We start from the raw sequence: 14,782 nt of genomic DNA, 5'->3' as shown, positions 1-14,782 counted from the left end.
CTTCTATTAGAAAACATAATCTCAAAGGTTCTGATTTCTTGCCTGGGAGAACATTAATCAGTTTTATATTTAACCCAGAAATTTTATTCTAACATTTTATTAAATAGGTATAAATACATAGCTCCTTAAATGTTCTTTGAATTTGTTTTAATATCTCACTGGTTCCCTCATTAATCAATAGAACAATATCTTTGATACAAAGTGTCCTACAGGGCAAAAACATATATGTATATAAACATATATATATTTATCATTTCTACTGGATAGAAATCTACAAATTACCATGTAACTTCAAAGTTAAACACTGGTACTATAATTTATTTCAAGTTATGTAGAAAAAAACAATTATAACAGCTATATGATAAAAAGAATTAAAGAAAGAAAACAAAAGTTAACAATTGGGGAATTTGGGTAAAGGAGCTATAGAGCTCCTTAGTATTTCCTAATATGATACGAAGATATATTTTATTATCTTCTGCCTAATTTCTCAGTTGTGAGAAAATTTTTAACAGGAAGAAAAAATGGGAAAACCTCTTTTTTAATATGAGGAAATGAGGAAAAAAATCATAATATTCATAATAAATTGAAATTTCAAGATGAGAAAGCAGAAATAATTCTAAAGATATCAGTAATTAAAATATATATGAATAGATTCAATTCTTAAAATAGATTTAAGCTAATCAAGCTCTATTAACAAAAAAAAAGTGTAATAAACATAAGACACACCTTAAACAAAATAGCATGGGGGCAGGTTTTAAAAAGTGAAAAAAAAAAAAAACACAGGAAAATTATAATAAAAAGAAACCTGAGTGTCAGATAAACAAATAATTTAAAGCAGAAGTCATTAAGAAATGAAATAATTAATTTATTCATATAAAAGCCATAAAATGTTAAGCATCAACCAATACAATATTTATCAAAAAAAAGTTTTTTGGAATTCCAAAGATAAACTAACAACTTCACAATTATAGTAGGAACCTTTAAAATGTCTGTCTCAGATAACAATAGATAAAACAAAGTTTCAAGAAAATACAAAATAACACAAAAAATAATATTATTCAGTACCTACAATGCAATGAAATTAAATGTATGCAACTAAGCAAAAAAAAAAGTAAAAATACATGAAATATTAGTAAATAGAACATTTATTTTTGACTCAAAACTATCATCATATGGATAGTGCATATAATAGCAACTTAAAATTGGAAACTATAAGCCCAAATCTCTTATTTGAAATTGCAAAATCCAGAAAGCTCTGAAAATCTAAAGTAATTTTTAAATTCATTTGGCAGGAAAATATAATCTTACTTGAAATAATTTGGTAGCAAAAGCTGATCTTAATTGACAAGAGGCCATTTAAAGACTTTATTTATTGTAGAGTGTGAATATTCATATGTTGGTGGCAAATATATATATATATTTAGTAAGCAGTGTTGCTCCAGCCCCTCTGAAAGAAGTTACATAATAAATTAGATACATATTATATGAATTTATATTACCATTCCACAACCTAAAAAATTTTGAACTCTGAAACACACATATCTATAGGTATTGTAGACTGGTACAATATTTCTTCTGCATTCTGAACCTATGAAGGAAGCTTTTCAGCTCCAATACTTATTTTCCAGCTTCCCAATCAAGAATTTTTCTGCAGCAAGACTCTAATTTTCTGACAATTATAATATGTAAACATAAACTGTTTAATTTTTTCTTTCTTTTCTTTCCTGTAGAGAATAATGGAATGCGAATACTTTCTCTTGCCTAGAGGCAGAGTTTGAATATTAAGAGAACAAAACGAATATTTTGATTGTTAATGATTCAGCCTGTAAGGGTAATGAGCCATCAAATTTTATTGCGGGGGGGGGGGGGGGGGGGGGGGAACATAACTAAACTTGAAGGAAGAGACAGTGCCTGTGAGCAAGGTCTGAATAGAGAGGAAGGAATTATCCACCACCCTGGCCAAAAGGAAATTGGAGGTGAGTAAATCAAAGAGGTTACCAGGAGCCCCCAGGAGCTTTGGAGCCCAAGAAAGAGAGCTTGCTCTCCTGGAAGAAACAAGCAGGTAGACTTAATTAAGGACCACTGCCAAGAGCACTATTACAGTGCCTGGATAGTGAATGGAAGTTAAATAAACAGGAGCTTCCACTTGAGTGAGAATGTCGCTACTCTAACTGATTCTCTCTTATCAACAAGAAAGCATTTAATTAGAACCCAGTGTTTCACCTATTGATTTTTGTGCAGGGACGATGCCTTCTGGGTTACTGGATTTTACTAAATCCTGTCTGAATAACCCACAGAGAAAATTTCCCTCATGACCTCTCTAAACCCAAAACAGGGGAGATGAAATCCTGGACTAGTGTGGTAGTAATGATGGGAACTCTCTCCTTGAATTGCTGTATTGATAGTTGTTATCAGAAGTTTTAGTTACTGAACAAATCTACAGCCTTTGGTGGGGGGTGGGAGGGAAGAGTACAAGGAATCATATTAACAATAATTGCAGCATATGTAACCCATTTAATGCAAAAATGTATTTTGTCTAGCCACTACTAAAACAAACTACAATAACAACAAAACCCTGAGCAATCTCTGTAATCTTATTGACCTATTTCCTATGTTGCATAGGTCTATATCTCAAACCTGGAGAAGGAAGCAAGCTAATGTTTTTCACACTTCACAGACTATCATTCCACCCATTCAAATCTGCCTAAATTCTATCCACACCTGAATTCATCTCTTCCTTAAGAATTTTTAGAAATAACCAAACCAAAAAAAGCATGACGTTATATTATAATTTTTAAAAGAAGATAAAATCCTGACTCTCACACAAATATAAAGTTAACACATGTCAAAGATATTTAGTCCATTAATTAAAAGAGGGACCCATTTCAACAGATTCAAAAAGAGACCTCAAAGAATCTGCAATATTGAGATGAATTTGCAAAACTGGCTTTTCCACAGGAAGAAAAATGTTTTTCTTTCCTCCATTAGACAGAATTTCTTTGCATGTCTATAGACAAGAATTATTTGCATTGTTATCCATCCATTTTCTACAATTTAACTCTGTACAGAGTTGTAAAATAGCTTAGTTAGAGACAAAGTTGCACATCCCTATAGGTTCAGATAATCCCCAAAGGCTTTAGCGTTGCATTAAATATATAGACAGTAATCTCCTTTGCTTATTCCAATGTATTAAATTTCCCCTTGCAAATATTACTTGAATATAATTTTTAAACTGTCACAACTATTTCTGCAATCCTGTGTCAAACTGAAGGTTCTGTTTTTAAAGGAAATGCTCATCATTCATGTGGATTATAATAAAATGTCAAGGCTTTTGATAATTGTCAAAGTATCAATGAAAGTGAGTAAGCAGAAATGATTGGTTTCTGTTCTGATACTGAGTAGAAATACTTACAATTTATAAAATTTAAGCAAGAGTAAAGAGAGAGAAAAAGATTTTGTCAATCATAATTTTTAAAGTTATGTTGAGTAGAAGAAACTTCTTGATAATCATCAATAGCAATATCAATAAATATTTTTATATGTGCTGCAATATTTCTGGATAGAACTAAGATCAGTAGAAAGATTCTCTTAATTCTCAAGTGGTAACTTACAAAAAAAAATGTAGCAAGTAGCTCAAACTTTATTAGAGACATTTTAAACAGAACTAGGCCACCCAAATTGTCCTTCTTAAAATATTCTTTCCATTCCAAGACAAACAAAAATATGGTGAATTAAATGCTAATGGTTGCTGACGTATTAACTATGGATCCAAATATTGGTACAATATAGTTGTTCTTTAATATATTATATATCACATATGCACACATCAAATATGTATATTATATATAGCAAAAAGCCTGTTTTTACAATTTTAAATTATCATACCTCTGTATAATGTCATAGAATTGATATATAATTTTGAGGAGTTCTCCCTAGGATTTATTTGATGTCAAGTCTTTTGGTCACAAATAAAATCCTAAATTATAATGCCAGAAAAGTATCTAAATTTTTAAAAATATTACTTATTGATATAACAGAATCATATTGCAGCAAAATGTAGGGATATCCTTGTACGTTTTTCCAAAGAAAGCTGGGGAGATTCTGATTCCAGCTAAGAAAAGCATATATATAATAATCTTCTTGCCAAAATCAACTATAAAATGCATGAAACAACAGTTTGATTGATCTGCCATAACTCAATCCTCCTATTAAAATGAAATTATCTTTGGGAAAAGAAATCATCACCTAGTACCTCTATAATTTTTCATTCAAATGTCCAATATTCTATCAAATATTACTAGAGAAAACAATATATTAAAACATATAAATAATTAGAAAAATATTTGAGAATAAAAATATAATTAAAGATAACCCAGATGTTGGAGTTATTATTAGAGACTTTAAAATAACAATGTTCGATATGTTCATGAAAATAGAAGAAATAAGGAGTATTTACACACAAAAAAAATCAGGAATCTACTTAAAAATTAAGTAGAAATCATATAACTGAAAAGATAATTGAAATTAAGCATTCAGTACATGAGATTCTAGGAGATAAGGCAAAAGTAAAGATTAATAAACTGGAAGACAATAACTAGAAAACACCCACAGCAACTAGAAAATATCAGGAAGAAAATTCCGTGGAGACAATTCATTGGGGAAAGAAGAGTTTTTTAAAAAGTAGCACTGTGATAACTTAATATTCGCAAGCAAAAGAATAAAGCTGAATCTCTAACTTAAAATTAACTCAAAATGATTGTATCCCTAAATTTAAAGCTAATGCCATAAAACTTTTAGAAGGAAACATGTATAACTCTTCAAGACCTTAGATTTGGTGGTGGTTTCTTAGATTTGCCATCAAAAGCACAAGTGACAAAAGGAAATAAATTGGATTTAATTAAATCGAAACATCTGCATTTCAAAGGACATCACTGAGAAAATAAAAATACAACTCAGAATGTAAGGAAATATTAGCAAATCATATATATGATAAGAGACGCATCTGGCATAAAGAACTCTTAGAACTCAACAATGAAAAGACAATCCAATTTAAAAATAGGCAAAGGATTTCAGTAGCTATTTCTCCAAAGGAAATATGCAAATATCCAATAAGCCTCTGATGCACAAAATCATTAGTCAAATGCAAGTCAAAACTACAATGGGAAACCATCTCCCAGCCATTAAGATCACTAATATAAAAAGACAGACAATAAGAGGTGTTGGTGAAAAAAAAAAGATATTAGTAAGTATGTGGAGAAATTGGAACCCTCATACATTTTTGGTGGGATTATAAAATTTTGCAACCACTTTGGGAAAAAGTTTGGCAATTCCTCAGAAAGTTAAACAGTGTTAACATATGGCCCAGCAATTCCACTCCTAAGTATATATCCGAGAGAACTGAAAATATATGTCCACACCAAGTCTGTACATGAATGTTCATAGCAGCATTATTCATAACAGCCAAAAAAGTTGAAGCGATGTAAATATCACTGATAATCAATATAAAATGTGGTACATCCATACAACAGAATGATATTTGGTCACAAACGGAAGTGAAGTACTTATACATGTTATACATAGATAAATCTTGAAAATATTATGCACTGTGAAAGAAGCCACCCAAAGGCCATATTTCGTGATTTCATTTATATGAAATGTCTATAATAGGCAAATTTATAGTGACAGAAAGTAGATTATCAGTTCCCAAGGGCTGGGGAGAAAATGGAATATGGACTGATAATAAGTACAAGCTTTCTGTTCAGGGAAGATAAAAATATTCTAAAATTAGACAGTATTTACCACTCAATAAATATAACAAAATTAGACAGTATATTTACAACTCCGCAAATATAATGTAAACCACTAAGTTTTTATTTTATTTACATTTAAACCACTGTATATTTATATTTACATTTGCCATAGGTTAAAGGAGTGAATTTTATGTGAATTATATCCCAATAAAACTGTTAAAAATTTGATTAAATTAAAAACAAAAACAAAACTAAACTAAGAGAATTCCATGTAGATATATGCTAAAAGAAATACTACCAAGAGTTCTTCAGTTAAAAGGAAAATTATCTAGCTGGAAGTTTTATGATAACAGGAATTAAGGAAAACCAACAAAAGTTGAGAATGTAAATAATTCCAAATCAATATTAGCTGACTTTTTTAAAAGTATGTTTAAAGTTGGATCACAAAAAAAAAAAAAGTATCTTGTGTAACTTAAAATATATGGAAACTAACACATATTATGACAATAGCACAAAAAATGAGAGTTAATGGAATCTCAATGTATTTATAATATCCTTGCATTGTCCAGAAAACAGTTCTCATTTAAGGTAGATTGTAACCTAATGTAGACAGTAATAATTCAAGGATGCATATTGTAATCTCTACATTAACCACAAAAAAATATTTGTAATGCATTACTACCAAGCTAATAGAAGCAGCTTGATAAGACAATAATAAAATGTACTTATTAATAAAAAAATCCATATGCTATAAATTTAGTTATATCTCACATCATATGTAAAAATTAACAGAAATGGATCATAGTCCTACATATAATATATAAAACTACAAAATTTTTAGAAAAATATGTAGGAGAAATATCTCTGTGACCTTTGTAAAAAAATTTTAGATACAATACCAAAACATGATCAATAAGAGAAAAAGTGATAAATCTTATCAAAATTTCTTCATCTTTGTTTTTCAAAAGTCATGATTTAAGGAAATGAAAACACAAAGCACAGACTGGGAGAAAATATTTACAAAATATATCTGACAAATGACTCATATCCAAAACATACAAAGAAAAATCAGAACTCTATAATAAAAAGACATATGACTTCATTTTTTAAGTGAGTAAAGATGTGATAGCCCATGAAAGATGTTCAACATTGTTAGTCATTAGGGAAAGAACAATTACACTATAATAAAATAGCACTACACACCTACTAGGATGGCTGAAATCAGAAAGAATAACAATAGCAAGTATCAATGAAGACGTGTAGAACACTAAAACTCTTTTATGCTTCTAGAGGGAATGTAAAAAGATAGAACTTTTAAAAACGATTTGGCAGTTTCTTGAATGGCTAAAATTATCATATGACCCAGAAAATCCACTTTAGGTATCTACTCATAAGTGATAAAAACATATGGCCAAAGATTTGTATACAAACATTCATAGCAGCAATATTCAAAATAGCCCTAAACTGGAAACAATCCAAATGTCCATTAACTGATGAATGGATGCACACAATATGGCATATCCATATAACGAAATATTATTCAGCAATAAAAACAAATATCGATACCTGCAACAACATAGATGAACCTCAAAATATTATCCAAAGTGAAAAAAAGACAGACACAAACAAATGTTTATATCATGTATGATTTCATTAATATGAAATTTTTAGAAAAGGCTAAACTATAGAGACAAAGCAGATCAGTGGTTGCCCGCAGCAAGGGATAGAAATGGAGACTGACTACAAATGGGCAAAAATAAACTTTGGAAATGATGAAAATGTTCTAAACTAGGATCGTGATGATGTTGCACAAATTCATAAATTCACTAAAATTTATCAAACTATACACTTCCATTGGGTTAATTTATGCTATGTAAAATTGTAAATTATATCTTAATATATATTTCTAATCTGTAGCTGACTCCCAAATCATGCATTTGTCAGAAACATCCAGATAAAGATGAAAGAACATAACTATGATTTTAGTTGCCACACAGGAGACAGAGTTCCAAGTCTGAATCCAACGAAGTTTATTTCCTATAGGCTAAAATAAACAACAAAAGTCAGAACTTTTGAAGGACTATAACAGAATCTATGACACAATATTGACTATGTCCAGGATACATTCCAAAATTTCTGAACAATAAATGTTACTCATTCTCAAGAGAAAAGACAATTGATCTAGATATATCACTACATCAATACATGATGCAGAAGTTGGAAGTAGCATGTGTCAAAAAACCAGACAGTAAAATTAAAACCACCAAACCAATGCATAGTACTTAGTAAGAGTTTATTGTGAATATAAAACAGTTCACAAACTGGAAACTTTCTAATTTAAAACCGACATGAAGCTCAGGGTCAGTTGTTAAAGGATGGCTTATAAAGTGAAAATGGGGAAATTGTTTAACCTTTACAATGACTGGTTATTGCAATGGGGGTTTCCATATGGCAAGGAATGGTTAAAAGTGATTATCTTATACCATTTTTAGAAAGACGACTTACGTTTCTCTTATGATTATCAGATGCATTTACAAGAAGCAGCACAAGTTAAGTTTTACTTGTTTTGCTAAATTAAGTTAAATTAGGTTACACTTGTGTGACTTAAATGATTTTGTCTGCTCAGGAAATTTTCAAGTCTCATCTCCACTTTGTATTTAATTTTAACACGGGCAAAGATTTTAAAGCAGCTATTATAACAATTCTCAGTGACATAAGAAAAAAAATTCTGGTAATTAATGAAATATTAAAACATCTTAGTAAAGATATAGGAACTATGCAAAAGAAACTAATAAATTCTAAAACTGAAAAATGAAATCTCTGTAATTAAAAAAAATCCTTGGATAGGCTTAACAACAAAACAGATAACAGAGGAAACACTGAAATTGATGATATAAAAATAGACAATATTTGACTGAAACAAAAGGCTCCCCAAAATTAGAAGAAAATGAACAGAGCCTCGGAGAACTCTGAGACAATATCAAAAAATCTAACACATGCGTAATTGGAGTCCCAAAATAAGAGGAAATGTGGTGGCAGAAAAAAAAAACTACTTAAAGAAATAATAGTCAAAATTCTTCCAAATTTCATGGTAGATATACACCTAGAGACTAAAGAAGCTTGGTGAACCATGAGCATGATAAATATGAAGAAGCTATGTGTGGGCACCTCATAGTCTAACTAAGAAAACCAAAGAAAAAGAGAAAATCTTGAAAGCAGTCAGGAAAAAAAATGACATAATCATACAGGGAAATAATGGTTCAAATGATCACAGACTTTTCATCTGAAACTATGGAAGCTAGAATTTGATGAAAAAATATCTCCAAGATGTTGAAAGAAAAAATAATCTCAACCCAGAATTCCATATGCAACAAATAGATTTTGCAAGAATGAAAGTGAAATAATAGTTTTCAAAAAAAACTAAGAAAAATTGTCATATAATATATCTGCTGAAATGCTAAACAAAATTCTTCAGAGTGAAGGGCAATGATACCAGATGAAACCTCCAATCTTCAGGAAGGAAGAAAAAATACTTGGAAATATAAATATCTGGGTTAATATGAAATATTGTTTCCCCACTTAATCTCTTTAAAATACTCCTAGGCATTTAGGCCAAAAATTGTACAATTTTCTTGTGGCATTTATAATTTATATAGATGCAACACATATGAAAATTATCACACAAGAATTGGTAAGGGAATAAAAGACCTATATGGTCAAGTGGTTTCTATGTTTTATATGAACTAGTACATTATTAACTCTAAATTGAGGTAAAAAATTAAGGATATATATTAACCCCCAAAGCAATCACTTTACTTGAAAAGCAAAACCTATATTTATTCATCTTTCATCCTGAATCATTCACCAGAGTAATGAATCTAATGAAATTAAATAAATATAACGAAACAACATTTTTAAAGATGTTTTGAATCAGCTCCTTTAAACTGGGACACTTGTTCACAACTGAGTTATGATTCTACGTTTAGTACAATAGTAAAAGCATTGTAAATTCTGACTATTATTATTATTAGTGTTTTTAATAATGTCTTTGGAACACAATAATGTCCTAGGTCACAATTTCTGAAATATGATAATAAATTCATTTAAGGGCACAGGTATAGAATGCCCAGGTTTTTGAGTTTCACTGACTACCTATGTGACTTTTCAATTTATTTATGTGTAAAGTGAGATTATGATAAAACTCACTTTACTGAGCTTTTGAGAAGATTAAATAAAATTTATGTAAATTGCTTAGCACAGTATTTGGCACAAAAAAAAACACTTAAAAAATATAGGTACTGTTAAATTGTACACTTGAAACTTACTGGATTTCGTCAACCAATGTCACCAAAAAAAAAAAGAATTAATTAATTTTCGAAAATAATTTAAATATAAAAATAATATATATGATGCACTTATTGAAGAAAGTTTTTGGGTTGATGATACTCAATGCAACACTTTAAATGTTTGTAATCCGTGGATAATCACATATATCAACTCTGTACTAATCAGAATGTCTGATTAACCAGGAGATCCATTCCCCACCGTTGGTGGATCACTATTACATAACTCTACCATGTTATGAAAGCTTCCATATTTTCAAACCATTTGTTTTGTGTCCACAGATGAAAAACAAGATTGGCTCTATTATCCTATCACATGAAGTTATTAAAAAAACAGATCAACAATCCCTTTGCAGAAGAACTCTTGGGACCTCATGTGTTTTGAAACTCAGAACTTCTCAGATTTAAGAAAGTTGCAAATATCTCATGTAACAACCCCGGGGATGGCGGGGGGAGGTATGGTAGTAGCTTTTAATCATGCACATTAATAATTCTTCAATCATATATATAAATATTCACACAAAGTGGGATAAAATCTATAAATTGCCACGTCAGTTCATGTCAGATCTTACCACTTAATGAGTTTGCTGCAACATGTACATTTTTTCCTCAGCTTGTCAACTTCAGAATTACGAATAAGAAGATTGTGAACTTATGACAGCAAATACTTAAATTGCATTTATCATGAAACGGGCATGTTCCAAATGCTTTACACATCAACAGATTTGATTCACAATAAGCCTAGCAGGTAGACCATGATTGGCCTCATTTTGCAGGAAACTGAGGCACAAAGGTTAAGTAATTTAATCAAAATTACATACTTAATAAAATGTATAAGCAGAATTCTGTTCCAGAGCTTATTTCTTAACCACCTTGCTATGCTGGCTCTCTGAAATCTAATTCAAGTCCTAATTATCTGTAAGGAAACACATTTAAAGGTCATCCTAAATAGCGATTTCTAAATTCAGCTGGTTATCAGTCAGTTTCTAGCCAAAGGGACCATTAGGACTATAGAAAAACTCCCCGGCTCTACGTACATTCTTGTGCTGTGAACAGAAATAGAAAACCTTACTCAAAGTACCAATATGTACAATATTCACCAATATGTACCAATAATCACATTTTTTTTCTCTGCTATGCTGGCAGTGAAAGAAATAGCAGAGGGCGAGAAATTGGTGGGGGAGGCAAACAGAAGGGAAAATAACATGTGAAAATCAATAGAATCCCAGTGGGTAGTCTTTTGTCATTCCCATGTGTTCATCCTTTCTCTTGAGAGAACAGAGTGGCAAGTTGTCTGGGCTTGACTAGAAGTCATATTGTTTTGGGTCTCCTAGATCTCCCCCTGAGGAATTACGTAACAGTCACATTAGAATGCTGGTTATTGATTTAGAACATTTCTCACCTCTGATTCACTCAAGGTATTAAATGCAACTTGAAAAGCTTTAGCAGAATTTTCTATAACTTAAATTCAACTACAGACATACACTGGCTTCCTGAGGTCTCAAGTAACTGTAGCAAATTATTACCTTTTCTTTGAAAATTAAGCGATGAGCATTTTCCAAGTTAGATTTGTTTACAGGGATACAGTAACCATAATTTGTCCAAATATCTTCTGTTTAGGTGATTGGCTTTGCAATCTAAAACATTAGTGTTGAAAATGTATTTTTTTAATGAGATATTTTGATTGTTAGTCAAAGAAATAAGGTATTCACTGTGTCCTTACTATCCCGGATACAGTCAAATCTAGGCTGTGTCTGTAGGCTGAAAATCGTCTTAATTATATGTCTATATTCCTGTTGAAAAACAATCTGCCTTATTTTATACACTTGTTTTCCAATTCTCATTTCATGCCCTAAGCCCTCGGGTAATCACAGTGTTGGCTCTTACATTTGAAAAACAAGTTTAGTGAGATTAGATTTGATTCTCCTTGGTAAAAATGTTGGTCCACTGTAATGTTGTATTTATGGTATTCAGAGCACATACAGAAGGTAAAGCAGTCTAAGAATCAAAAGGTCCAAGAAGTTATTTAGTTCTATAAAAGAAAAGAAAGAGCTAAGTTAGTCAGACCCATCTTGAAAGATCTGAAAAACAAATGAGAATATAACAATAAACAAATGACCACAAGACAATAGCCTTGGATGCCATCAAGCAGTATTTAAAAAACAACAACAACAACAACACTTAAGATCAAATGGGCAAAAGTGAAAAAGGACCAAACTATACAGATGGAACTTTCAAATAACTCAATAGCCCTATTATCTCTCTCCCCAAGGGCAGAAGGGCCATTACTGCCGTTGTGGGACAGTGAAATATTCTCATTGCCAAACTGAACCAATCTCCTCTCTTATGGGTGATCGGAGCAAGGGTAAGTACACTAAGTGAATCAGGGGAAGAGACTGCTGGTGGAGATGTCTGCAGACAAGGCGTGAAAGAGCTTTTCGTTGGGTTTTACCAAGGCAATCACGTTAAGAGAGTAGAAACTTTCAATCAACTGGGAAGAACAGGTTATTATCATCCCGGAAGTCCTCTTTTTTTCCCTGGTTACTATTAAACATTATGGGTTAAGGAGAAGAAGGAAACTAGCATTTGAGCATCACAGTGGTAAAGGCACCTTTGTGGAGACTGTTGATGCAATCTCATTTGATAGTATAATAAATGCTGTGACTTCGATTTCTTCTTCCTTCATTATACTGATAAGAATAAAGCAGAGAAGCCGAATAACCTGTTCACCATCAGTCTATTAGTGAATGATAAGACAGGCTTCAACACAGGTCTGTGTGACATCAAAGCATTTTTTCGACTGCGTTTGGAAAACTTTGCCTCCCAACAAACAGGTTCCATCCTTCTTGCATCACTTCTCAGAAACATAAGCTCATCCTATCTTCTTTACCCAAGGCAGGAATTCTCCTTCAAACTGAACATTCTTTGCTTCCCTTCAAACAGACTCCTCTTTAATCAACTGTTTTCCCCTAAACACCCTCAGGGAATCCTATCTACAAAAACACTTGGGACTGGCAACGAGCAAAGTCAGGACAAAAGGACAAAATCCTTTTGAAATGTGCTTTTGGAAACGGAGGGAATGGACATTGTTTTTGTTTGTAATACAAATGAACCCTGGAAGTGTGAGTTCAGGTCTATTCTACATTATCCATCAAAACGGTCACTGCGTACCCAAGTGTCAGTGTTGGCCTAGAAGGCCTGGACAGCAGGCCCCTCAGTGGATACTGCTCCACAAGGATCTCTACATCAGGGGATGGGGAACGTGGAAATGGATGCTGAACAATTCTCACATCCTCTACTTTCTTCATTTGCTTTCACACCACACTCTACTGAAAATAGGTGAGAGAAAATTAAAGTGAGCATGGGGAAAGAAATTTGAAAAAACATATTAAATATGACTTTTCTAACAGTCCAGAGGTCAACTAGACACAACCTACAGCAGAGTTTCATTTTACTTACACAGTTTGCACCACAGTTTGCACAATTCAGGACACCTCATTTGTTGCTACTGAAGTACGTGGAGTAGGCATGGGGGCTAAACTCCAAGATTACATGGACAGTGTTCATGGATATTTCATTCAGATTTTAGAGAGGCATGATGAATTATTCTCAGCACAGAACACTTCCTTAGAAACCAGAATTTCTGCTCTTCAGATTTTGTGTCTCTATTCTGGTCTAACGATCATTCCTGGCTTTCTTCGTAGTAAATAACAGCCAACACATTTTTTCAGAAAGTCGGTATTACTCAACTTTGCTAAACTCTCAGCGTTCTGGAATACTTGGCTTCTACATGTTGCCTATATACATTTTTTTTGTTTTTTTTTTTAATTGCAATGGTAATCTTAATTTATACTCTACTTTATAAATAATACCCTGTGAGAGTAAAAGTTAAAAGTAAAATTCTCTTGAGCTAAGTACATGAAGGATTACAGTTTTCTCTAAGGCTGAAGGAAGTTGGACCTTAAGTGGTTAAGTTTAACACACAGTGACTAATAACAGGAGATAGGAACGAGAGAAGAAAAGCTTTCAGACCAGTCCCAATGCATTAACAGTTATAGAATGTTTATTTAACCAGTTCCCTTTGTTCTGATTTTACATTCATCAGGTGAGTTTCAGGTTATAATTTGATATCTCATGTTCAATTATTGACAGAAAGAGAATGGACCAGTCATAGATTACAGTTCTCTGGTTAGCATCATTTCCCAATAAAAATTAATAAATTGGAACTCGAGTTTGGATATCAACTTTGTGAGCTCAGTTTACGTGAAACTGTCTCTGAGAAAATGCATCTGTTCTTGTGAAAGTTCAGGGCTTCAAGCCTCGACAAGCTCAAGGCCAGATCAAGTGCTGTGATAAATTCACCAAAATAAAGCCCCCTCACAGGGTTCTGTGAGGCATCTAGAAAGCCAGCCAGCTGCTGGCTTGGCTCTGACAACACACCTCTCACAGGCTGGGTCTGTCTTCGCATTTCTGATACTTCTGTGCACCAGTGTCAACCACAGCAGCCCATTAATTGCTGGCATCCTAGTCAGCCTTATGCACAGGAATTTCCACAAGCAGAACATATTCTTCACATCTAATTGGGGGGGGGGGAGATGCACTTTTGTTGTTTCCTCATCCCACTTACGTCACTTGTCAATTGTCACTTTTAGCAAGAAAAATGAAACTAAAAAAGAGAAAGTTAATAAT

Source organism: Pteropus vampyrus, unplaced genomic scaffold (assembly GCF_000151845.1).
Source record: "Pteropus vampyrus isolate Shadow unplaced genomic scaffold, Pvam_2.0 Scaffold4, whole genome shotgun sequence".
In the NCBI taxonomy this organism is placed as follows: domain Eukaryota; kingdom Metazoa; phylum Chordata; class Mammalia; order Chiroptera; family Pteropodidae; genus Pteropus; species Pteropus vampyrus.
The sequence above is the reverse complement of the archived record's forward strand: the minus strand, read 5'-3'. Positions refer to the sequence as shown.